The sequence below is a fragment of the Pyrus communis genome, chromosome 17 (genome assembly GCF_041283825.1).
Source record: "Pyrus communis isolate YQ-2024b chromosome 17, ASM4128382v1, whole genome shotgun sequence".
Classification (NCBI taxonomy): domain Eukaryota; kingdom Viridiplantae; phylum Streptophyta; class Magnoliopsida; order Rosales; family Rosaceae; genus Pyrus; species Pyrus communis.
Window position 1 is genome coordinate 15777624 of NC_142581.1, and position 26960 is coordinate 15804583.

At 38.3% G+C, this 26960-nt stretch overlaps 1 protein-coding gene across 1 annotated transcript in view; it reads left to right on the forward strand.

Moving 5' to 3' along the window:
• LOC148689536 (uncharacterized) overlaps positions 1-25641 on the forward strand; it is a 37146-nt gene extending 11505 nt beyond the window's left edge. Inside the window, exon 3 of the mRNA XM_088688855.1 lies at positions 25537-25641. The gene's annotated coding sequence lies outside the window, so the exon portion shown is untranslated. The remainder of the gene's footprint in view (positions 1-25536) is intronic.
• Positions 25642-26960: the final 1319 nt, after the last annotated feature.

A 26960-nucleotide genomic window follows, 5' to 3' on the forward strand; every position in this document is an offset into this window, starting at 1 on the left:
GAGCATGAAGAGGGCGTTTCTTGAAAAGTTCTTTCCTACTTCAAGAGTCATTCTCTTGAGAAAGAAGATTAGTGGAATTCAACAAAGTCAAGGGGAGTCTTTTCCAACATACTATGAGCGTTTTAAAACCCTTGTTGCATCATGTCCTCAACATCAAATGAAAGAGGAGCTTCTACTTCAATACTTCTATGAAGGTCTTCTTCCCATTGAAAGACAAATGCTTGATGCTTCGGCGGGAGGAGCGTTGGTGGATAAAACCCCTATGGCAGCCAAGAACCTTATTGCAAACCGGGCTCTCAATGCACAACAATACGAAGGAATTGGGCAAAGAGACCCCCCACGGCAACAAGTGAATGAGGTAAGTTCTCAATCCGACATTCAAACTCAATTAGCTAATCTTACTTCTCTTGTGTCTCAGATGGCCGAAGGAATGAAGATCCAAAGTCCAATTGTATGTGGCGTATGTTCTATTCAAGGTCATCCTTCGGAAAAGTGCCCTCAATTGATTGAGAATGGGGGATGGGAGAGTGCAAACGCCATTGGATTTCCAAGCCAAAATCAGCCAAGGAATGATCCATATTCCAATACATACAATCCGGGTTGGAGAGACCATCCAAATTTCAAGTGGAGGGAGCCTCAACAACCTTACCAACAAGGAGGCTTTAGGCAGCAACCCCCGGGGTTTTACACCAAACCCCACGGCCAAGACCAAAACCAACCCCAATCCGCCCAAAACCATCAAGGTACGTCTTTAGATAATGCTACAATTCTTAAGTTACTTACTAGTTTGTCTCAGGGGCAAGAAAATCAAAACAAGGCAATGCAAAACCAAGACAAAAGGGTGGACCACTTAGAAAAACAAATAGGGCAGATTGCGGAGTTTGTGGGACAATTCCGAGACCAAGGCAAGCTTCCAAGTTCAACCATTGTCAATCCAAAGGGAGGGTTCGAATCTGCCAAAGCAATTACTTTGAGGAGTGGAAAAGAAGTTGGCACTACATCCACACCACCCAAAACAAGTCCTAATGAAGATGAGACGTTGCAACATGAAGAGAAGGCTCCAAACATGCCCACGGCAAGGACACAACATCTATTGCCGCAAGCATCTAAGGACACTACTTCATCCAATACATCCCATTCGGCCACCAAAGGTAAGTTAAGTTCAAATTTGATTGATTCTAACCCCGTTCCACCCAATGTTCCTTTTCCTCACAGATATTTGCAAACAAAGAAGGAGGAGCATGAGAAGGACATTCTTGAGACATTTAGGAAAGTTCAAGTCAATATCCCGCTCCTAGATGCCATAAAGCAAGTGCCCAAATACGCTAAGTTCTTGAAAGAATTGTGCACTACAAGGAAGAGGCCATCACATAAAGAGGTAGTAAGGGTAAGTGAGAATGTTTCCGCTGTTTTACAAAGAAAATTACCACCAAAGTGCAAAGATCCAGGTAGCTTTACAATCCCTTGTATTATTGGTCAAACTAAGTTCGAACATGCTATGTTAGACTTAGGAGCTTCAATTAACGTCATGCCATACTCTATTTATGCTTCAATGAACCTTGGTGAATTGAAAAATGATGGTGTGATTATTCAATTAGCCGATAGATCTAATGTCTATCCAAAGGGAGTATTGGAAGATGTTTTAGTGCAGGTGAATAATTTGATCTTCCCGGCGGATTTCTATGTCCTTGAAATGGAGGAAACTACCCATGCTCCATCCTTGCCGATTCTTCTTGGGAGGCCATTCATGAAGACAGCACGAACTAAGATAGACGTGTTTAAAGGCACTTTAACAATGGAATTCGATGGGGAAGTGATTGATTTTAATATTTCTGAAACTATGAGATTTCCTAATGATGATCACTCATGTTTCTCTATTGATATTCTTGATTCTTTGGCGCAGGCACACCTTGATCAATTACATGGCGATGCACTTGAAACGGTCATTACAAATGGCATAGAATTGAAGGATCACATGGCTGCCACCATAGCAACCCACGGCACACAATTGAACACCCATGCCGTGGCCTTTGATGAAGATGTAATTGAGACCGTGGCAGCCCTAGAGTCATTGCCACGGCTCCAAGGTAAGCACCCTAGTCCAATTTCAATTCCAATTACGACTAATAAGTTGCTTCCTTCTATAGAACAACCACCTACACTTGAGCTCAAACCGTTGCCAAATCACTTGAAGTATGTGTTTTTGGGCGAGCAAGACACATTGCCCGTCATTATAGCTTCATCACTCACGGCACAAGAGGAGGAGAAATTGGTGAGGGTTCTCAAAGAGCACAAGACGGCCATTGGGTGGACTTTGGCCGATATCAAGGGTATAAGTCCTACCACATGCATGCATCGAATTCTCATGGAAGAAGGCGCCAAACCATCAAGGGAAGCCCAACGTCGACTCAACCCACCAATGATGGAAGTAGTGAAAAAGGAAATCATCAAATTGCTTGATTGTGGCGTCATCTATCCCATCTCGGATAGTTGTTGGGTTTCACCGGTCCAAGTGGTTCCCAAGAAGTCCGGAGTCACGGTGGTGAAGAATGAAGAAGATGAACTTGTGCCTACACGTATTCAAACCGGTTGGAGGGTGTGCATTGACTATAGGAAGCTAAATGCCGCAACAAGGAAAGATCACTTCCCTTTACCATTCATTGATCAAATGCTTGAAAGGTTAGCGGGTCATTCTTTTTATTGCTTTCTTGATGGTTACTCGGGATATAATCAAATTGTCATAGCACCGGATGATCAAGAAAAGACCACCTTTACTTGTCCATTTGGTACTTTTGCATATCGTCGTATGCCATTTGGTTTATGCAATGCACCCGCCACTTTCCAACGATGCATGGTAAGTATCTTCTCCGATTATGTTGAAAAGATAATTGAAGTATTTATGGACGATTTTAGTGTCTTTGGGGACTCATTTGATGATTGCTTGCATAATCTTACTTTAATCTTGCAAAGATGTATGGAAACTAACCTTGTTTTGAATTGGGAAAAATGTCATTTTATGGTTAAACAAGGCATAGTTTTGGGCCATATCATCTCTGAAAAAGGAATTGAAGTTGATAAGTCTAAAATAGATCTTGTACGCTACTTACCCTCTCCTACTACGGTTAGAGAGGTTCGTTCTTTTCTTGGCCATGCAGGATTCTATAGGCGATTTATCAAGGATTTCTCCAAGATTGCACAACCCCTATGCCGTCTCCTACAAAAAGAAGTGGCGTTCGAGTTCAACGAGGAGTGTGAGAAGGCATTCAAGCTTCTCAAGGACAAGCTTACCACGGCACCTATCATCCTTCCACCTGATTGGACGTTGCCTTTTGAGCTCATGTGTGATGCATCCGATTATGCAATAGGGGCTGTTTTGGGTCAAAGGAAAAACAAGCATTCCCACGCCATCTACTATGCTTCGAGGACCTTGAACGATGCTCAATTAAACTATTCTACCACTGAAAAAGAACTTCTTGCCGTTGTATTTGCTTTAGATAAGTTTCGTTCATATTTACTTGGCACTAAAGTGATTGTATTTTCTGACCATGCAGCTCTTAGGTACTTATTCACTAAAAAGGAGGCTAAACCACGGCTCATTAGATGGATGCTTCTTCTCCAAGAGTTTGATATTGAAATTCGAGACAAGAAAGGGAGTGAGAACGTAGTTGCTGACCATTTAAGTCGTTTGGTGTGCAATGAGGACTCCTTACCCATCCAAGAGACTTTCCCCGATGAACAATTGCTGTCCATTAAGGTATGTGAACCTTGGTATACCGATTTGGTCAATTTTTTGGTGTCAAAACGTGTTCCAAGTACCCTAGCAAGGCACCAACGTGATAAGTTAAAGAAAGATGCACGGTTTTATGTATGGGATGACCCATATTTGTGGAAGTTTTGTGCAGATCAGATTGTGCGTCGTTGTGTGCATGATTGTGAGTTTAATTCGATTCTAACATTTTGTCATACTTATGCTTGTGGTGGACACTTTGGCACACAACGCACTGCCCTTAAAGTATTAGAATGTGGTTTTTATTGGCCAACAATCTTTAAAGATGCTAGAACATTTTGTTTAACTTGTGATCGTTGCCAACGAATGGGAAATATTGGTGCAAGGGACCAAATGCCGCAAACACCTATCTTTAACGTTGAAATTTTTGATGTTTGGGGCATTGATTTCATGGGTCCTTTCCCATCTTCGTTTGGCTTTACTTATATTTTGCTTGCGGTGGATTATGTCTCAAAATGGGTGGAAGCCAAAGCCACCCGTACTAATGATTCTAGAGTTGTTGCAGATTTTATAAAGACTAACATTTTTGCTAGATTTGGGATGCCCAACAAGAAAAGATTGGAGTGTGCGTTTGGAGGATGCATTATGGGCCTATAGGACGGCATACAAGACACCAATAGGCATGTCCCCTTTTCGGCTAGTGTATGGCAAGCCATGTCATCTCCCCGTGGAATTAGAGCACAAGGCTCATTGGGCGATCAAGACATTCAATATGGACATAGATGCGGCTGGAATGCATAGGAAGTTGCTGATGCGAGATTTACTTGACACTCAAATTAAACCCTCGTTTGACAATTGTAGTAGAATGGATAAGTGAGGGATCGTTCTAGACCGGGGATTAGGAGGGCTTGCAAATCTCTTGGAAACTGACTCAAAAACGTAAAATAAAGTTTAAAACACTAAACTAGACTCAAAGAATGCAAAATTAAAGTTTAAAACATTAAGACAAACCAAAAACTCAAAATGCTTTAAAAACACAAACTAAATTGAATTCTAACTAAAATGAACATTAAAGCAAAAGGGGGATTGAGGTTTTTACGAAAATTGAAATAACGAAACAAGTTAATAAACTAGACAGAATGTAAATATGAAATTTATGGATGAATGCTAGCTAAGGGGTTCATCTCCATACATGTTACACTTGCATACAAGATTGATTCTCAGTTGGTCTTTCGATAAATTATGAAACTCAACGCCCCGGGTTAATTAGGTCCGCTTAAATTAACCGTCAAGTTCTCCTTAAGTTAATGAATTGGATGGGTTAGCGCAACGCAATTCACCACATTCTCCAAAAGTCCTTTACGTGAAAAGCACAATAAAGATACAATCAAAGATCATTAAGCATTATGAAAACTATAAGTGTTGACGAGGCATTCGTTACTATGGAATACGCATGAAACTTATGCCAAGAATTCGTTTAACGCGATTGTTTAAAAGCAACCTCCACTACTTGTGAATATAAGTTCATAACGATTAGGTGAAATTCACTTATATTCTAGCGTCATATTTATGCATGAAAATTAAGCGCGCATTCTTAATAAACATTCATAAATAAGTTATCAATCAAACGGTTAAACAAATTGAATTCAAAACTTATGAAATTCCAACGAAAGGTAATCAAATCAAAATGCAAGTATAAACATTTATTTCGAATCACCCCCTAGCTAAAGGGGGGGTTTATTTCCTCATAACTTTGAAATTAAAGAAACACCTAAACATTCCAACAACTCAAACTTGAATTGTATGAACGTTTAGGCACTCTTCTCTTCCATTCCTCATACGTACAAAACAAAGAGAATTGAATTTAAACTTTGAAATCAAAGAAACACCTAAACATTCCAACAACTCAAACTTGAATTGTATGAACGTTTAGGCCCTCTTATCTTCCTCGTTGTTGTAGCACAAGGTCTAAGGTGAGGTTTGGGGGATTATGGAAATGGTAGAGGAGTGGTTTGGAGGGTTGGGAAGTGGTGGAAATGGAAAGATGGTTTTGGATTCTAAGGGGACTCACGGCAAAGAGAAGGAATGGAAGTGTTTGTGGTGTGTTGTGTTGTGAATGAGATGATCTTGAATGAATGAATGCAAGGGTATTTATAGGAGTAGTGGAGGGAACATATGGTTGTTTGTTTAAGATGCAAGTGGCTAATTAATGATGGAAAAGTATGTGATTGAATTAAAGGATGCAAAGTGAATGAATCATGAATCATTGTGGATGAAAGGTGGAAGTGCATGTGTTGATGACTAGGTTAGTGGGTGGAAATCTGAAAATGGCATATAGGAATGGGAGCTCACGGTTTGAATGTGTAAAGTGTGTGTGAATGCATGTGAAGATGCAATAAATAATGCATGTAGGGTTAGGAAATAATGAAGAAATGCATGTGAGATGTTTGGAAAGGAAATGGGAACCCACGGCAATGAAGTTGTTTTGTGTTGTGAATTATGATGAATGCATGTGAGTTAAAGAGGGAGAATGTGGTGAAATGATGAAGTAGGAAGGTGGAAATGCATGTGAGATGTTTGGAAAGGAATAAAGAATGAATGGTGGAAATGTGAGTGAATGATGTGCATGTGTGAGAATGCATGTGGAATTAAGAGGAGTATGGAAGTGAAATAAATGAATGATATGTTAAGTGATAAGTGAATGATATGTGGTGAGTGATAAGTGAATGGTTTGATAAGTGATAAATGAATTAGTTTAAAGGGCTAGGGTTTAAGTACATAGAATGGGCCTAAAATAGGTTGGTTTGTATGGCATAATGTGTTTGATTGGGCTAGAGCCATTGTTTTGTGTCTTCAAGTGCATACAAGGCCTTCAAATTCGTCCATCCTCTTGGCTCCATGGATAAGCTATCCAATCCATGCCCAAAAATGCTCCAAATGGCCTCAAAATGCACTTTCTTGCTCCCTAAGCCCTTAGAACCTGAAAACACACAAAAGAAGCATAAAGAACTAAAATAACTAAAGAAACATAACGTAAATGTACGAGAACAAGCCATTTAAGTCGCATGAATATGCTCCTATCAAATACCCCCACACTTAGCTTTTGCTAGTCCTCGAGCAAAACAGAATAAAAACAAATAAACAAAACGACACTAAACACGTAAAACACAACCTAAACCTTCCAACAACCGTCTTAGGGATTTCCAATGCACATGACACGTTAAAAATCATCATTCCCACAGATTTTAGTCATCTTCACACTTAAGTACATTCTTAATCATAGTCACCATATACTAGTTCACAATTAAGCATTTAAAACCATGTTTTGAATGTAGTAACATGCCTTAGAGAATTTGCTCAATTCCTTACAAGATATGCACTCGATTTTCACTCAGATTTTCTAACTACACACCCTAATCTAGTCATATGTGAGAAGATTGATGTAAACATGAAAACGAACACTCACATATATGTATCATAAAGAGAGCAATTTCTGGAGTTAATAAGCATGTTTAGGTATGATCTCATGAATGGAATGCTACTACTTAGAAGCGAGAACCAGTGACACCATAAGCTTATACCAAGTTCAAACTCCACAAATTGAAACACATAACAATCAAGATAGAAGTCAAAGGGTTGTAACGGGGCTAGGGTATTGGCTAACAATGAAAGGTGAAGGATAAACAAACATTCTTAAAGCAATAGTGAGCAAAGTATTGAATTAGGTACTTAGAATTCCCTTTAGAACGCAGAAGTCAACTTTGAACACCCAAGGGGAAGTCACAAAACTTAGGGCCATATTCAACTTTTTTGGGCCCTTTCTTCAACAATCACACTTGTGAGTCCATTCTCACTTATTTTCACTCTTTTTCTTTCTTTTCTTCTTCTTTTTCTCACATTTTTTTTTTCTTTTTCCCGTGCCTCCTTTAAGACTTAGGCACATACATACACACAAAAAAAAAAATCCCTTCCCCCACACTTATTTCCTGCAACATATTAATCAAAAGGAATTCATTATCCGTCATGCTTACTATGCTTCAAGAACAAGGGTACGGATGGTCCTAATCTAGGCTAGGTGAGGATGATATGGGTTACCAAAGAACATGGGCTAAACAAGGCTCAACGGGGTTAAAACTTACAACATATACGAAATATGGGAAGTAAGGCTATTTGGCTATGGTGGCAACTACACAACTTCATCTTGATATATGTTATGCAATTCAATGTCATGCTTTGAATGAAACGGATATAAGTTCTAGCATTTAGTTCTATCATGATACAATTGCATTCTAAGTAGCAACCAAGCAAGGAATAATGAGATCATGCAACAACTTTAGAAAACAAAGAATCACAGAATATAACTCTCCAAAGAAGGTAATGGCTCGAGTCTCACAGGGATGTAGCGTTATTATGAGTTCCTTCCTTCAAGCATGTTACAAAAACGAATTTTTCTTTTATGATTGCATGTGAAGTCATACATTATAACCATAACTAAACATATACCAAGAGTAAATCAAACTTTTCTCTATGCTTATAACTCTTTTTAACAGTCATGCAATTACAAACCAAATCCTTATCATTGTGTTGGAAGGTACCCTAAGACACAAACTCACAAAAACGACTCAAAACACTCTTTTTAGGCTTTTCAAAACAATTTTTCAAATTTTTATGTGCTTTTCGGAGTTATAAAAACAAAACATACTAAAACACTCTAAAACAACTTAAAAACACCTTAAAACAGCAAGGAACAACATTTGAAGTTATGGGTGATAAAATCCCACGAATTTGCATTAACAACATTAGTTACCCCCCCACACTTAAATCAAACATTGTCCTCAATGTTTTAAGCATAGATTCACACAAAGCATAAGTAAATACACAAAAAACACTTAAACATACTAAACATGGCAGAATATAATTAACAAAGAGAAGAGTTTAGAGACGCAAATCTGGTTATAGAGTGTAAATTCCATCTTCTCCTTGGTAATTGCATTGAGGCTTGATCTTGATGATTCCACAGGCTTACTCTCGAACTGGTTTCTGCCCATCGTTGATTTTCCTTTGTGCTACTTCTTGAACTGGGCAGCAGGAATCTTTTGATCTCCTCCACTTGTTGATTTTCCTTTGTGCTACTGGGCTGGAGGATTCTTTTGGTCTTCCCCGAAGGTCTGAGCTTACCCCTTTGGTCTGTTTCTTTGTTCAATCTTTCCAATTCGTATTGAAAAGGGTTAGAGGATAACTCAGCCTATGTTTGTCTCCACATGCTTCAATGTATCATTTTCACTTGCCTTACTCGCTCCCCTTTGCAGAAGTGGTCCCTTCTCCGGAAGTGTATCAACCGTTGAAGATGACTACTCGAGAGCAACGCTAGGTAAGCAATCAGGAATAGATTCCAGGCAGTTGGCTCCAGATCGGAAGATTGACTCCAAGTGCCGGCTGATTGCTTCTTTTACTTTGCCATGCGAGTAAGAACAAGGACAAAGAAAAAGACAGGGAAAGAGCATGATATGAGATACTTTTGCTTTTGACCTTGATGATATGAGATACCTTTGCTTTGAAGAAGCGGTGGATGAATCAGCACATGCTTCAATCCGCCGTTTCCTCCTGGGTCATATGTACTCCAGGCATCTGGTATCATCTTTGGGGAAGAAGAAAGAATTGAGTATTTTGAAAGGCCTTGCTGGGAGTGCGCCCTCAGAGGTGAGGGAGAGTTGGGCATTTTCTTCAGGTTTGCCCTGCCATAAAAGACGAAGGTCGACATATATAGAGATAATATCAAGTGGTGGTACTTTTTACCCTTGTCGACAAACGTTTTGATCCCGGAATTCCGGCTTTTTGAAATAGTGGCGCCTCTTCGATCTTTGAATACGCCTCTTCGATTTCTGAGCAGGCGCCCCTTCGATTTCTGAACGACGCCCCTTCGCTTTCTGAACGGCACGTGGTAGTGCAGATGCGGCTCCTTTTGACAAAGCTGCACGCGTTTTCTGAAAAGCAGAGAAAGCGTCGCCGAACTTTGCGCTTGTCGGCTAAAGATATGTAGTTGCGGTGATGGCCTCCACGTGTTGTCTGAAAAGAAGAAATCTTTTGACAAAGTTGAACGCGTCTTCTGAAAAGCAGAGAAAGCGTCGCCAAAATTACGCCGGAAATTCCGGCTTTTTGAATCGGTGGACGCGTCGCCTTGGCTTTTTTATTGAGCTATCGATCACCACAACAAACACACTCTGAAGATTTCCCATTCCTGAAACTCGACTCCGGCCCTTTGTGAAATTTTTAACTCCATCCACCCCTTCTCTTTGAACACTTTTGAAAAAAATGGCAAACTCATCGAACCTTAGCTTAGATTTGAGTCTCAGCAGCGATCCGGTTGCGCCCCGTCAAGGTAATGTATGGCGCCCTTCTTTTTTATCTTCTAACGGTCCTCTTTCAGGTGAAGACTCTGTGATGCAGGACGCCACAACAGCTACAATAGTAGCTAAAAACCTCCTCACTCCAAAAGATAGTAGGCTGCTGTCAGGACGGTCCGATGAGTTGGCCGTTCAAGAGTCCCTCGCACTTAGTGTTCAGTGTGCGAGCTCTGTGTCCAACATGGGCCTACGCCTGCTTGCCCGCTCCCGTCAGGTGGAATCGTTGATGGCAGAGGTGGAAAGACTTAAGCAAGAGATCCAGCAGCTTAAGTACGAGAATAGAAGTTTGCATGTGCTTGCAAATAACTATTCGTCGGGGATGAAGAGGAAGCTTGATGAGCTGCAAGAATCTGAGGGTCGAATTCACAGTGACCGTCAAAGGCTTGCGTCTTATCTCCAGAGGCACCTTTTTCCTGGGTCATCCAGCGCTTGGCCAAGTATTGAGGCCTGGAATGCTCTAGCTCCGATGCCTCCCGCTCCGATGACTTCCGCTCCGATGCCTCCCGCTTCTATGCCTCCCGCTTCTGCGCCTTCCGCTTCTGCACCTCGTAGTGGGGCTTCACGCAAACAACCTTTGTGAAGCTCCACCTTTCTCCATGTTTAGTATCTTTCTTCTTTTTTTTTATTTTTTTTTATTTTTTTTTTTATTTTTTTATTTTTTTTTATTTTTATTAACATAAATAAAATCAAACGGCATAGAATTGGTCCTTGAATGGAAGGTGATACTTGAAGTGAACCGGCATTGGTTTGAATTCTAGTGTAGGTGCCTGATTCATAAAAAACAGCAAGTTAGTATAAAATCTAATGGAATTTGGAAAAAAATACTTACTTGTTTTGTCCGACAAGAACTCAATGACAAACACCACTCCTTTGAAAGTTTCAGGGATATTGGACTTGGCCAGATTGCAAGTGATGGTTATGACTTGTCCAATGTCATCAAATTTAACTTCTTTGGATTTTGTGGTTTCAAGAACGTCCTCTATGATGAATTCATGACATTCCCTACTTGTCACCTTTGGAAGGGCTTCCAAGATGTCTTTTTCACCTTCTTCTTCCTTGGAAGTCATGAATCTGCAAGGAATAGGGATACTTGTTGGAACGGGGTTAAAAATAATGAAATTTGGAACAACCATACCTGTATTAGATGGCAAAGGAGCAATAGGTGCCTCCGGTAAAGGTGTTTCCACCCTTTCCGTGGGTTGGGTGTATTCCTCTTCCTTGTGATTTGATTTTGATGGTTGAGGGTTCGTTCCAACCTCCTTGTCACTTCTCAACATGAAAGCATTGGTGGTTTCAAATTCTCCCTTCTGATTTGCAATGGTTGAACTAGGGACTTCGCCTTGGTCGCAAAATTGTCCTTCGAACTCCGCTGTCTGCCCAAATTGCTTTTCCAGAGTAGTAAGTAATTGAAAAATCGTATCATTATCATTTGAATTACCTACATTACTTTGGGCAGGTTGTGGTGGCTGCATAGGCGTTGAATAGAACTCCTCATACGGCTGCCAATATCCTTCTTGTTGAGCCTCATTGTCTTGATTTTGTAAGCCCTGCACCAAACAAATTAATTCATCAAGCTTTTGGTTATAATTTATTGACGAACATAAATTTGGTTGGGCATATTGAATATGAGGTTGTGGTGGCTGCCAATATCCTCCTTGTTGAGCATTTTGAGGTTCCCACCACATAGAGTTTGAATGATCACTCCAATCCGAATTGTAAGTATTGGAAAACACGTTATTCCTTGATTGAAGATTAAATATATCAACTCTTTGCATTTGGGACCTTTCCATGAGTTGTGACAAAAGAGAAGCATTATCAAGTGCCATCTTGTTCTTAACAAACAAAACACAAATAAAAAAAAAAACTAAATCTAAAAGACAATACAGAAACAAACAATCCAAGGGATTAGCAAATTTTCTAATCCCCGGCAACGGCGCCAAAATTTGATGCGAGATTTACTTGACACTCAAATTAAACCCTCGTTTGACAATTGTAGTAGAATGGATAAGTGAGGGATCGTTCTAGACCGGGGATTAGGAGGGCTTGCAAATCTCTTGGAAACTGACTCAAAAACGTAAAATAAAGTTTAAAACACTAAACTAGACTCAAAGAATGCAAAATTAAAGTTTAAAACATTAAGACAAACCAAAAACTCAAAATGCTTTAAAAACACAAACTAAATTGAATTCTAACTAAAATGAACATTAAAGCAAAAGGGGGATTGAGGTTTTTACGAAAATTGAAATAACGAAACAAGTTAATAAACTAGACAGAATGTAAATATGAAATTTATGGATGAATGCTAGCTAAGGGGTTCATCTCCATACATGTTACACTTGCATACAAGATTGATTCTCAGTTGGTCTTTCGATAAATTATGAAACTCAACGCCCCGGGTTAATTAGGTCCGCTTAAATTAACCGTCAAGTTCTCCTTAAGTTAATGAATTGGATGGGTTAGCGCAACGCAATTCACCACATTCTCCAAAAGTCCTTTACGTGAAAAGCACAATAAAGATACAATCAAAGATCATTAAGCATTATGAAAACTATAAGTGTTGACGAGGCATTCGTTACTATGGAATACGCATGAAACTTATGCCAAGAATTCGTTTAACGCGATTGTTTAAAAGCAACCTCCACTACTTGTGAATATAAGTTCATAACGATTAGGTGAAATTCACTTATATTCTAGCGTCATATTTATGCATGAAAATTAAGCGCGCATTCTTAATAAACATTCATAAATAAGTTATCAATCAAACGGTTAAACAAATTGAATTCAAAACTTATGAAATTCCAACGAAAGGTAATCAAATCAAAATGCAAGTATAAACATTTATTTCGAATCACCCCCTAGCTAAAGGGGGGGTTTATTTCCTCATAACTTTGAAATTAAAGAAACACCTAAACATTCCAACAACTCAAACTTGAATTGTATGAACGTTTAGGCACTCTTCTCTTCCATTCCTCATACGTACAAAACAAAGAGAATTGAATTTAAACTTTGAAATCAAAGAAACACCTAAACATTCCAACAACTCAAACTTGAATTGTATGAACGTTTAGGCCCTCTTATCTTCCTCGTTGTTGTAGCACAAGGTCTAAGGTGAGGTTTGATAGGAGCATATTCATGCGACTTAAATGGCTTGTTCTCGTGCATTTACGTTATGTTTCTCTCGTTATTTTAGTCCTTTATGCTTCTTTTGTGTGTTTTCAGGTTCTAAGGGCCTAGGGAGCAAGAAAGTGCATTTTGAGGCCATTTGGAGCATTTTTGGGCATGGATTGGATAGCTTATCCATGGAGCCAAGAGGATGGACGAATTTGAAGGCCTTGTATGCACTTGAAGACACAAAACAATGGCTCTAGCCCAATCAAACACATTATGCCATACAAACCAACCTATTTTAGGCCCATTCTATGTACTTAAACCCTAGCCCTTTAAACTAATTCATTTATCACTTATCAAATCATTCACTTATCACTCACCACATATCATTCACTTATCACTTAACATATCATTCATTTATTTCACTTCCATACTCCTCTTAATTCCACATGCATTCTCACACATGCACATCATTCACTCACATTTCCACCATTCATTCTTTATTCCTTTCCAAACATCTCACATGCATTTCCACCTTCCTACTTCATCATTTCACCACATTCTCCCTCTTTAACTCACATGCATTCATCATAATTCACAACACAAAACAACTTCATTGTTGTGGGTTCCCATTTCCTTTCCAAACATCTCACATGCATTTCTTCATTATTTCCTAACCCTACATGCATTATTTATTGCATCTTCACATGCATTCACACACACTTTACATGCATTATTTATTGCATCTTCATTATTTCCTATATGCCATTTTCAGATTTCCACCCACTAACCTAGTCATCAACACATGCACTTCCACCTTTCATCCACAATGATTCATGATTCATTCACTTTGCATCCTTTAAATCACATACTTTTCCATCATTAATTAGCCACTTGCATCTTAAACAAACAACCATATGTTCCCTCCACTACTCCTATAAATACCCTTGCATTCATTCATTCAAGAACATCTCATTCACAACACAACACCCCTCAAACACTTCCATTCTTTCCTTAGCCGTGAGTCCCCCCTCCCTACTAATCCAAACACCAACCATCTTTCCATTTCCATCACTCCTCACTCCATTCCACACTTCCATTCCCCCAAACCAACTATCCTTAGACCTTATGCTACAACAACGAGGAAGAGAAGAGGACCTAAACGTTCATACAATTCAAGTTTGAGTTGTTGGAATGTTTAGGTGATTCTTTGATTTCAATGTTTCATTTTAATTCTCTTTGTTTTGTACGTATAAGGAATGGAAGAGAAGAGTGCCTAAACGTTCATACAATTCAAGTTTGAGTTGTTGGAATGTTTAGGTGTTTCTTTGATTTCAATGTTATGAAGAACTAATCCCCCTTTAGCTAGGGGGTAATTCGAAATAAATGTTTATGCTTGCATTTTGATTTGATTACTTCTAATTGCGTTTCATAAGTTGTGAATTCAATTTGTTTAACTATTTGATTGATAACCTATTTATGTATGTTTATTGAGAGTGCACGCTTAATTTTCATTCATGAATATGACGCTAGAATATAAGTGAGTTTCACCTAATCGTTATGAACTTATATTCACAAGTAGTGGAGGTTGCTTATAAACAATCGCGTTAAACGAATTCTTGGCATAAGTTTCATGCGTATTCCATAGTAACGAATGCCTCGTCAACACTTATAGTTTTCAAAGAACTTAATGATTCTTGCTTGTATCTCTATTATGCAATTCATGTAGGGAACTTGTGGGGAATGCTTTGGGTTGTCGTATGCAATCATCCAATTCATTAACTTAAGGAAAACTTGACGGTTAATTTAAGCGGACCTAATTAACCCGGGGTGATGAGTTTCATAATTTATTGAAATGCAATTGGAAATCTTTTTATTATGCAAGTGTAACATGTGTGGAGAAGAACCCCTTAGCTAGCCATACCATCCATTCATTTCCGTCAATTTCATATTTACAATTTGTTTTCTTTACAATCTATCCATTTTAGTTTAAATTCGTCCAAAATCAATCCCCCCATATTTCGTTTAAGTCTTAGTCTTAATCTTTCTTATTTTTAGTTTTGAATTCTTCGAGTTTAGTATAGCATTTTAGTTTGTGTTTTTAAAAGCATTTTGAGTCTTTTGATTTGTTTTAGTGTTTTAAAGTTTAGTTTTACATTCTTTGAGTCTAGTTTAGTGTTTTATATTATGTTTTTACGTTTTTAAGTCAAATCCAAGTGATTAACAATCCCTCCTAATCCCCGGTCCAGAACGATCCCTACTTATACTTATACTACAATTGTCAAAAAGAGGGTTTAATTTGTGTGCGTATAAATCTCGCATCAAATTTTGGCGCCGTTGCCGGGGATTAGAAAATTTGCTAATCCCTTGGATTGTTTGTTTCTGTATTGTCTTTTAGATTTAGTTTTTTTTTTATTTGTGTTTTGTTTGTTAAGAACAAGATGGCACTTGATAATGCTTCTCTTTTGTCACAACTCATGGAAAGGTCCCAAATGCAAAGAGTTGATATATTTAATCTTCAATCAAGGAATAACGTGTTTTCCAATACTTACAATTCGGATTGGAGTGATCATTCAAACTCTATGTGGTGGGAACCTCAAAATGCTCAACAAGGAGGATATTGGCAGCCACCACAACCTCATATTCAATATGCCCAACCAAATTTAAGTTCGTCAATAAATTATAACCAAAAGCTTGATGAATTAATTTGTTTGGTGCAGGGCTTACAAAATCAAGACAATGAGGCTCAACAAGAAGGATATTGGCAGCCGTATGAGGAGTTCTATTCAACGCCTATGCAGCCACCACAACCTGCCCAAAGGAATGTAGGTAATTCAAATGATAATGATACGATTTTTCAATTACTTACTACTCTGGAAAAGCAAATTGGGCAGATAGCGGAGTTCGAAGGACAATTTTGCGACCAAGGCGAACTCCCTAGTTCAACCATTGCAAATCAGAAGGGAGAATTTGAAACTGCCAAGGAAATCATGTTGAGAAGTGACAAGGAGGTTGGAACGGACCCTCAACCATCAAAATCAAATCACAAGGAAGAGGAATACACCCAACCCACGGAAAGGGTGGAAACACCTTTACCGGAGGCTCCTATGCCATCTAATACAGGTATGGTTGTTCCAAATTTCATTATTTTTAACCCTATTCCTTGCAGATTCATGACTTCCAAGGAAGAAGAAGGTGAAAAAGACATCTTGGAAGCCCTTCCAAAGGTGACAAGTAGGGAATGTCATGAATCCATCAAAGAGGACGTTCTTGAAACCACAAAATCCAAAGAAGTTAAATTTGATGACATTGGACAAGTAATAACCATCACTTGCAATCTGGCCAAGTCCAATATCCCTGAAACTTTCAAAGGAGTGGTATTTGTCATTGAGTTCTTGTCGGACAAAACAAGTAAGTATTTTTTTCCAAATTCCATTAGATTTTATACTAACTTGCTATTTTTTTTGAATCAGGCACCTACACTAGAATTCAAACCAATGCCGGTTCACTTCAATTATCACCTTCCATTCAAGGACCAATTCTATGCCGTTTGATTTTATTTATGTTAATAAAAAAAAAATAAAAATAAAAAAAAAAGAAAAGAAAAAAAGAAAGATACTAAACATGGAGAAAGGTGGAGCTTCACAAAGGTTGTTTGCGTGAAGTCCCACTACGAGGCGCAAAAGCGGAAGGCGCAGAAGCGGGAGGCATAGAAGCGGGAGGCATCGAAGCGGAAGGCATCGGAGCGGGAGGCATCGGAGCTAGAGCATTCCAAGCCTCAATACTTGGCCAAGCGCTGGATGACCCAGGAAAAAGGTGCCTCTGGAGATAAGACGCAAGCCTTTGACGGTCACTGTGAATTCGACCCTCAGATTCTTGCAGCTCATCAAGCTTCCTCTTCATCCCCGACGAATAGTTATTTGCAAGCACATGCAAACTTCTATTCTCGTACTTAAGCTGCTGGATCTCTTGCTTAAGTCTTTCGACCTCTGCCATCAACGATTCCACCTGACGGGAGCGGGCAAGCAGGCGTAGGCCCATGTTGGACACAGAGCTCGCACACTGAACACTAAGTGCGAGAGACTCTTGAACGGCCAACTCATCGGACCGTCCTGACAGCAGCCTACTATCTTTTGGAGTGATGAGGTTTTTAGCTACTATTGTAGCTGTTGTGGCGTCCTGCATCACAGAGTCTTCACCTGAAAGAGGACCGTTAGAAGATAAAAAAGAAGGGCGCCATACATTACCTTGACGGGGCGCAACCGGATCGCTGCTAAGACTCAAATCTAAGCTAAGGTTTGATGAGTTTGCCATTTTTTTCAAAAGTGTTCAAAGAGAAGGGGTGGATGGAGTTAAAAATTTCACAAAGGGCCGGAGTCGAGTTTCAGGAATGGGAAATCTTCAGAGTGTGTATGTTGGCGGTGATCGATAGCTCTATAAAATGCCAAGGCGACGCGTCCACTGATTCAAAGAACCGGATTTTCTGGCGTAAGTTAGGCGACGCTCCCTCGGCTTTTCAGAAAACGCGTTCAACTTTGTCAAAAGATTTCTGACAAAGCTGAAAACACGTGGAGGCCATCATCGCAACTACACGTCTTTAGCCGACAAGCGCAAAGTTCGGCGACGCTTTCTCTGCTTTTCAGAAAACGCGTGCAGCTTTGTCAAAAGGAGCCGCATCTGCACTACCACGTGTCGTTCAGAAAGCGAAGGGGCGTCGTTCAGAAATCGAAGGGGCGCCTGCTCAGAAATCGAAGAGCCGAATTCAAAGATCGAAGAGGCACCACTATTTCAAAAAGCCGGAGTTGCGGGATCAAAACGTTTGTCGACAAGGGTAAAAAGTACCACCACTTGATATTATCTCTATATATGTCGACCTTCGTCTCTTATGGCAAGGCAGACTTGAAGAAAATGCCCACCAACTCTCCCTCACCTCTGAGGGCGCACTCCCAGCAAAGCCTTTTGAAATACTCAAAATTTTCTTCTTCCCCAAAGATGATACCAGATACCTGGAGTACAGATGACCCAGGAGGAAGCAGCACAACAAATACATGTGCTGATTCATTCACCGCTTCTTCAAAAGCAAAGGTATCTCATATCATCAAGGTCAAAAGCAAAAGTATCTCATATCATGCTCTTTCCCTGTCTTTTTCTTTGTCCTTGTTCTTACTCGCATGGCAAAGTAAAAGAAGCAATCAGCCGGCACTTGGAGTCAATCTTCCGATCTGGAGCCAACTGCCTGGGATCTATTCCTGATTGCTTACCTAGCGTTGCTCTCGAGTAGTCATCTTCAACGGTTGATACACTTCCGGAGAAGGGACCACTTCTGCAAAGGGGAGCGAGTAAGGCAAGTGAAAATGATACATTGAAGCATGTGGAGACAAACATAGGCTGAGTTTTCCTCCAACCCTTTTCAATACGAATTGGAAAGATTGAACAAAGAAACAGACCAAAGGGGTAAGCTCAGACCTTCGGGGAAGACCAAAAGAACCATCATGCTGCCCAGTTCAAGAAGTAGCACAAAGGAAAATCAACGATGGGCAGAAACCAGTTCAAGAGTAAGCCTGTGGAATCACAAAGATCAAAAGCCTCAATGCAATTACCAAGGAGAAGATGGAATTTACACTCTATAACCAGATTTGCGTCCCTAAACTCTTCTCTTTGTTAATTACATTCTGCCATGTTTAGTATGTTTAGTTGTTGTTTGTGTGTTTACTTATGTTTTGTGTGAATCTATGCTTAAAACATTGAGGACAATGTTTGATTTAAGTGTGGGGGGGTAACTAATGTTGTTAATGCAAATTCGTGGGATTTTATCACCCATAACATCAAATGTTGTTCCTTGCTGTTTTAAGGTGTTTTTAAGTTGTTTTAGAGTGTTTTAGTATGTTTTGTTTTTATAACTCCGAAAAGCACATAAAAATTTGAAAAATTATTTTGAAAAGCCTAAAAAGAGTGTTTTGAGTCGTTTTTGTGAGTTTGTGTCTTAGGGTACCTTCCAACACAATGATAAGGATTTGGTTTGTAATTGCATGACTGTTAAAAAGAGTTATAAACATAGAGAAAAGTTTGATTTACTCTTGGTTTATGCTTAGTTATGATTATAATGTATGACTTCACATGCAATCATAAAAGAAAAATTCGTTTTTGTAACATGCTTGAAGGAAGGAACTCAAACAAACGCTACAACCCTGTGAGACTCGAGCCATTACCTTCTTTGGAGAGTTATTTTCTGTGATTCTTTGTTTTCTAAAAGTTGTTGCATGATCTCATTATTCCTTGCTTGGCTGCTACTTAGAATGCAATTGTATCATGATAGAACTAAATGCTAGAACTTATATCCGTTTCATTCAAAGCATGACATTGAATTGCATAACATATATCAAGATGAAGTTGTGTAGTTGTCACCATAGCCAAATAGCCTTACTTCCCATATTTCGTATATGTTGTAAGTTTTACCCCCGTTGAGCCTTGTTTAGCCTTTATTCTTTGTTTACCCACATTATCCTCACCTAGCCTAGTGTAGGACAGTCCACACCCTTGTTCTTAATTGATAGTGAGCATGACTAAAATGAATTCCTTTTGAGTACATTATGCAAGAAAATGAGTGTGGGGGAGTAAAAGTTTGTTCTTACGTTTATATGTATGTTTTGAGATAAAAAAGAAAAAAAAAAAAAAAAAATAAAAAAAAAAGAAAAAGAAAAAAAAAAAAAAAAAAAGGGAGTGAAAATAAGTAAGAATGAACTCACGAGCGTTGATGGTTGAAGAAAGGGTCCAAAAAAGTTGAATATGGCCCTAAGTTTTGTGTGACTTTCCCTTGGGTGTTCAAAGTTGACTTCTGCGTTCTTAAGGGAATTCTAAGTGCCTAAATCAATACTTTGCTCACTATTGCTTTAAGAATGTTTGTTTATCCTTCACCTTTCATTGTTAGCCAACACCTTTAGCCCCGTTACACCCCTTTGACTTCTATCTTGATCGTTATGTGTTCAATAATGTGGAGTTTGAAATTGATATGAGCTTATGGAATCACTGGTTCTCATTCTAAGTAGTAGCATTCCATTCATGAGATCATATTCATGTCATTATCGTAAATCCAGAAAATGCTTTCCTTGTTATAACATATGTGAGTGTTCGTCTACATGTTTACATCAATCTTCTCACATATAACTAGTGTAGGGTGTGTAGTCAGAAAATCTGTGTGAAAAACGAGTGCATATCTTGTAAGGATTTGAGCAATTTCTCTAAGGCATGTTACTGCATTCGAAATGTGTTTTAAATGTTTAATTGTGAACTAGTATATGGTGACTATGATTAAGAATGTACTTAAGTGTGAAGATGACTAAAATCTGTGAGAATGATGATTTTTAACTTGTCATGTGCATTGGAAATCCCTAAGACGGTTGTTGGAAGGTTTAGGTTGTGTTTTACGTGTTTAGTGTCGTTTTGTTTATTTGTTTTTATTCTGTTTTGCTCGAGGACTAGCAAAAGCTAAGTGTGGGGGTATTTGATAGGAGCATATTCATGCGACTTAAATGGCTTGTTCTCGTGCATTTACGTTATGTTTCTCTCGTTATTTTAGTCCTTTATGCTTCTTTTGTGTGTTTTCAGGTTCTAAGGGCCTAGGGAGCAAGAAAGTGCATTTTGAGGCCATTTGGAGCATTTTTGGGCATGGATTGGATAGCTTATCCATGGAGCCAAGAGGATGGACGAATTTGAAGGCCTTGTATGCACTTGAAGACACAAAACAATGGCTCTAGCCCAATCAAACACATTATGCCATACAAACCAACCTATTTTAGGCCCATTCTATGTACTTAAACCCTAGCCCTTTAAACTAATTCATTTATCACTTATCAAACCATTCACTTATCACTCACCACATATCATTCACTTATCACTTAACATATCATTCATTTATTTCACTTCCATACTCCTCTTAATTCCACATGCATTCTCACACATGCACATCATTCACTCACATTTCCACCATTCATTCTTTATTCCTTTCCAAACATCTCACATGCATTTCCACCTTCCTACTTCATCATTTCACCACATTCTCCCTCTTTAACTCACATGCATTCATCATAATTCACAACACAAAACAACTTCATTGTTGTGGGTTCCCATTTCCTTTCCAAACATCTCACATGCATTTCTTCATTATTTCCTAACCCTACATGCATTATTTATTGCATCTTCACATGCATTCACACACACTTTACATGCATTATTTATTGCATCTTCATTATTTCCTATATGCCATTTTCAGATTTCCACCCACTAACCTAGTCATCAACACATGCACTTCCACCTTTCATCCACAATGATTCATGATTCATTCACTTTGCATCCTTTAAATCACATACTTTTCCATCATTAATTAGCCACTTGCATCTTAAACAAACAACCATATGTTCCCTCCACTACTCCTATAAATACCCTTGCATTCATTCATTCAAGAACATCTCATTCACAACACAACACCCCTCAAACACTTCCATTCTTTCCTTAGCCGTGAGTCCCCCCTCCCTACTAATCCAAACACCAACCATCTTTCCATTTCCATCACTCCTCACTCCATTCCACACTTCCATTCCCCCAAACCAACTATCCTTAGACCTTATGCTACAACAACGAGGAAGAGAAGAGGACCTAAACGTTCATACAATTCAAGTTTGAGTTGTTGGAATGTTTAGGTGATTCTTTGATTTCAATGTTTCATTTTAATTCTCTTTGTTTTGTACGTATAAGGAATGGAAGAGAAGAGTGCCTAAACGTTCATACAATTCAAGTTTGAGTTGTTGGAATGTTTAGGTGTTTCTTTGATTTCAATGTTATGAAGAACTAATCCCCCTTTAGCTAGGGGGTAATTCGAAATAAATGTTTATGCTTGCATTTTGATTTGATTACTTCTAATTGCGTTTCATAAGTTGTGAATTCAATTTGTTTAACTATTTGATTGATAACCTATTTATGTATGTTTATTGAGAGTGCACGCTTAATTTTCATTCATGAATATGACGCTAGAATATAAGTGAGTTTCACCTAATCGTTATGAACTTATATTCACAAGTAGTGGAGGTTGCTTATAAACAATCGCGTTAAACGAATTCTTGGCATAAGTTTCATGCGTATTCCATAGTAACGAATGCCTCGTCAACACTTATAGTTTTCAAAGAACTTAATGATTCTTGCTTGTATCTCTATTATGCAATTCATGTAGGGAACTTGTGGGGAATGCTTTGGGTTGTCGTATGCAATCATCCAATTCATTAACTTAAGGAAAACTTGACGGTTAATTTAAGCGGACCTAATTAACCCGGGGTGATGAGTTTCATAATTTATTGAAATGCAATTGGAAATCTTTTTATTATGCAAGTGTAACATGTGTGGAGAAGAACCCCTTAGCTAGCCATACCATCCATTCATTTCCGTCAATTTCATATTTACAATTTGTTTTCTTTAGAATCTATCCATTTTAGTTTAAATTCGTCCAAAATCAATCCCCCCATATTTCGTTTAAGTCTTAGTCTTAATCTTTCTTATTTTTAGTTTTGAATTCTTCGAGTTTAGTATAGCATTTTAGTTTGTGTTTTTAAAAGCATTTTGAGTCTTTTGATTTGTTTTAGTGTTTTAAAGTTTAGTTTTACATTCTTTGAGTCTAGTTTAGTGTTTTATATTATGTTTTTACGTTTTTAAGTCAAATCCAAGTGATTAACAATCCCTCCTAATCCCCGGTCCAGAACGATCCCTACTTATACTTATACTACAATTGTCAAAAAGAGGGTTTAATTTGTGTGCGTATAAATCTCGCATCAAGGTTTGGGGGATTATGGAAATGGTAGAGGAGTGGTTTGGAGGGTTGGGAAGTGGTGGAAATGGAAAGATGGTTTTGGATTCTAAGGGGACTCACGGCAAAGAGAAGGAATGGAAGTGTTTGTGGTGTGTTGTGTTGTGAATGAGATGATCTTGAATGAATGAATGCAAGGGTATTTATAGGAGTAGTGGAGGGAACATATGGTTGTTTGTTTAAGATGCAAGTGGCTAATTAATGATGGAAAAGTATGTGATTGAATTAAAGGATGCAAAGTGAATGAATCATGAATCATTGTGGATGAAAGGTGGAAGTGCATGTGTTGATGACTAGGTTAGTGGGTGGAAATCTGAAAATGGCATATAGGAATGGGAGCTCACGGTTTGAATGTGTAAAGTGTGTGTGAATGCATGTGAAGATGCAATAAATAATGCATGTAGGGTTAGGAAATAATGAAGAAATGCATGTGAGATGTTTGGAAAGGAAATGGGAACCCACGGCAATGAAGTTGTTTTGTGTTGTGAATTATGATGAATGCATGTGAGTTAAAGAGGGAGAATGTGGTGAAATGATGAAGTAGGAAGGTGGAAATGCATGTGAGATGTTTGGAAAGGAATAAAGAATGAATGGTGGAAATGTGAGTGAATGATGTGCATGTGTGAGAATGCATGTGGAATTAAGAGGAGTATGGAAGTGAAATAAATGAATGATATGTTAAGTGATAAGTGAATGATATGTGGTGAGTGATAAGTGAATGGTTTGATAAGTGATAAATGAATTAGTTTAAAGGGCTAGGGTTTAAGTACATAGAATGGGCCTAAAATAGGTTGGTTTGTATGGCATAATGTGTTTGATTGGGCTAGAGCCATTGTTTTGTGTCTTCAAGTGCATACAAGGCCTTCAAATTCGTCCATCCTCTTGGCTCCATGGATAAGCTATCCAATCCATGCCCAAAAATGCTCCAAATGGCCTCAAAATGCACTTTCTTGCTCCCTAAGCCCTTAGAACCTGAAAACACACAAAAGAAGCATAAAGAACTAAAATAACTAAAGAAACATAACGTAAATGTACGAGAACAAGCCATTTAAGTCGCATGAATATGCTCCTATCAGTTGCAATTGAATGAACTTGAGGAACTTAGGCGTGAAGCATATGAGAATGCGTGCATTTACAAGGAAAAGACCAAAGCTTTTCATGACAAGATGATCCGAAGCAAAACATTCTCCATAGGGCAAAAAGTTTTACTTTTTAATTCCCGCCTTCGTTTATTCCCTGGTAAGTTACGTTCTAAATGGATTGGACCTTTTGTTGTTACTAATGTTTTTTCACATGGCGCAGTTCAAATCCAAAGCTTGAGGAATGGCCAAGAATTCAAGGTGAACGGGCATCGTTTGAAGCCCTATTATGCAAATGTTGAAGGGCAAGTTGTGGAGGATATCCCACTCCATGCCGTGGGCTCCAAATGAGGATAAGAAGACGGTTCGTCCGGCTGCACGACGTTAAAGCAAGCGCTTCTTGGGAGGCAACCCATGCATTCAACGAGAGAGGATGTGGGCAATTCACCAATTCAAGCTACAAAATCAGATTTGCGTTCCTCAATCTCTATCTCTTTATTATTTTTATTTTGTCATGTTAGTTCGTTTATATTGTTTGTTTGGATGTGAGTCTTTGTGTGAAACATTGAGGACAATGTTTGATTTAAGTGTGGGGGGGTAAACAAAGTGTTTTTCATGCAAATTCGTGGGATTTTATCACCCATCATTTCTAAAGTTGTTTCACACTGTTTTTAAGTGTTTTTAGAGTGTTTTGAAGTGTTTTTATGTCTTTTGGTCAGAAAATCCGAAAATTTACAAAAAAATTACAAAATAGTTTTGAAAAACCCAAAAAGAGTTGTTTTTAAGTTGTTTTTGTGTGTTTGTTTGTGTCTTAGGTCACCTTCCAACACAATGATGAGGATTTGGTTTTTAATTGCATGACTATTAAAGAATGTTGTAAACATGGCTGGAAGATGATTTATGCTTTGGTTTATGCTTGGTTATGGTTATAATTTATGAATTCACATGTAATTACAAAGATAAAATCAGTTTTTGTAACATGCTTGAAGGAAGAAACTCAAACTAACGCTACATCCTTGAGAGACTTGAGCCTATAACGTTCTTTGGAGAGTATAATCTATGATTTCTTGTTTTCTAAAGTCGTTGCATGATCTCATCATTCTTTGCTTGGTTGCTATTTAGAATGCATTTCATTATAGTTCCAAATACTAGAACTCATGCCCATTTCATTCAAAGCATGATAATGATTGCATAACATACAATAAGATGAAGTTGTTAGTCAAGCCAGAGCCAAAAAGCCTATCCCTTTTCATATGTATTGTAGGATTAACCCTCTTGAGCCTTTTCAAAACCTATTTTCGTTGTTAGCCACATTATCCTCACCTAGCCTAGAATAGGACTTTCCATACCTTGGTTTTTAAAGGATAGTGAAGCACGACTTAGAGTGAACTCCTTTAGTCAATTCATGGCAGAAAACAAGTGTGGGGGAAGATGATAGGGCACGGAAAAAAAAAAAGAAAAAAAAAAAAGAAAAAAAGAGAAGGAAAGAAGAGAAATTCGTAGAAAAATCAAAAGAAAATAGAAAAGTGTTCAAAAGAAAGAAAAGGAGTTGAAAAATAAGTGAGAATGAACTCACAAGTGTTGGTTGTTGAAGGAAGGGTCCAAAAGAGTGAATTTGACCCTAAATGTTGCATGAATCTTCCCTTGTGTTTAAAAGTTAGTTTTTTTGCCATTAGAAGTGAGTTTAAGTGTCAATTTCATTACTTTGCTTACTATTGCTTTAAGAACGTTTGTTTATCCTTACCTTTCTTTGTTAGCCAATACCTTAGCCTCGTTACAACCCTCAACTTCTATCTTGATGTTATGTGTTCAATATGTGGAGTTTGAATTTGGTATGAGCATATGGAATCACTGGTTCTCGTTCTAAGTAGTAGCATTCCATTCATGAGATCATATTCATGTCATTGTCGTAAATCCAGAAAATGCTTTCTTTGATATAACATATGTGAGTATTAGTCTTCATATTTACATCAATCTTCTCACATATAACTAGTGTAGGGTGTGAAGTTAGAAAATCTGTGTGAAAATAGAGTGCATTCTAGTGAGGAATTGAGGGAATTCTCTAAGGCATGTTACTACATTCGAAACATTGTTTTAATTGATTATATGTGAACTAATAGGTAGTAACTATGATTAAGTGTTTGTTGAAGTATAAAGAAAGCTAAAAACCGTGGGGATGATGTTCTCTAATGTGTCATGTTCGTTGGGAATCCCTGAGATACATGTTGGAAGGTTTAGAATGTGTTTTGTTTTGTTTTTGATTTATTTCGTTTTGCTTGAGGACTAGCAAAAGCTAAGTGTGGGGGAATTTGATAGGAGCATATTTATGCTACTTAGTTGTGTTGTTTCCTTACACTTAGTGAGTTAATTACTATGTATTTCAGTCTTTTAAAGTATTTTCGTGTGTTTTTAGGTCATAATGGCAAAAGGAGCAAGAAAGTGCATTTTGAGGCTATTTGGAGCATTTTTGGGCATGGATTGGATAGCTTAACAATGGAGCAAAGAGGATGGACGAAATTGAAGACTAGAAGAGCTAGGAAAGGCTACAAATCTGGTGGAAGAAGTTCTACTCCAATGAAGATAAGGAAGAAGCAAGAAACAAGGAACCTTATCCAACCTTATCCCACCTTATCCAAACCTTATCTTATCCTATCCTAGAAACCTTATCCTATCCTATCTCTAACATTATCCTTTTCTCTCCTATCCAAATCAGATTGGGACCTAAACCTAGCTACTTAGGGAGAATCAATTACACATTTAAGCACATAATTCAGTTTCTAGAAGCCTTATCC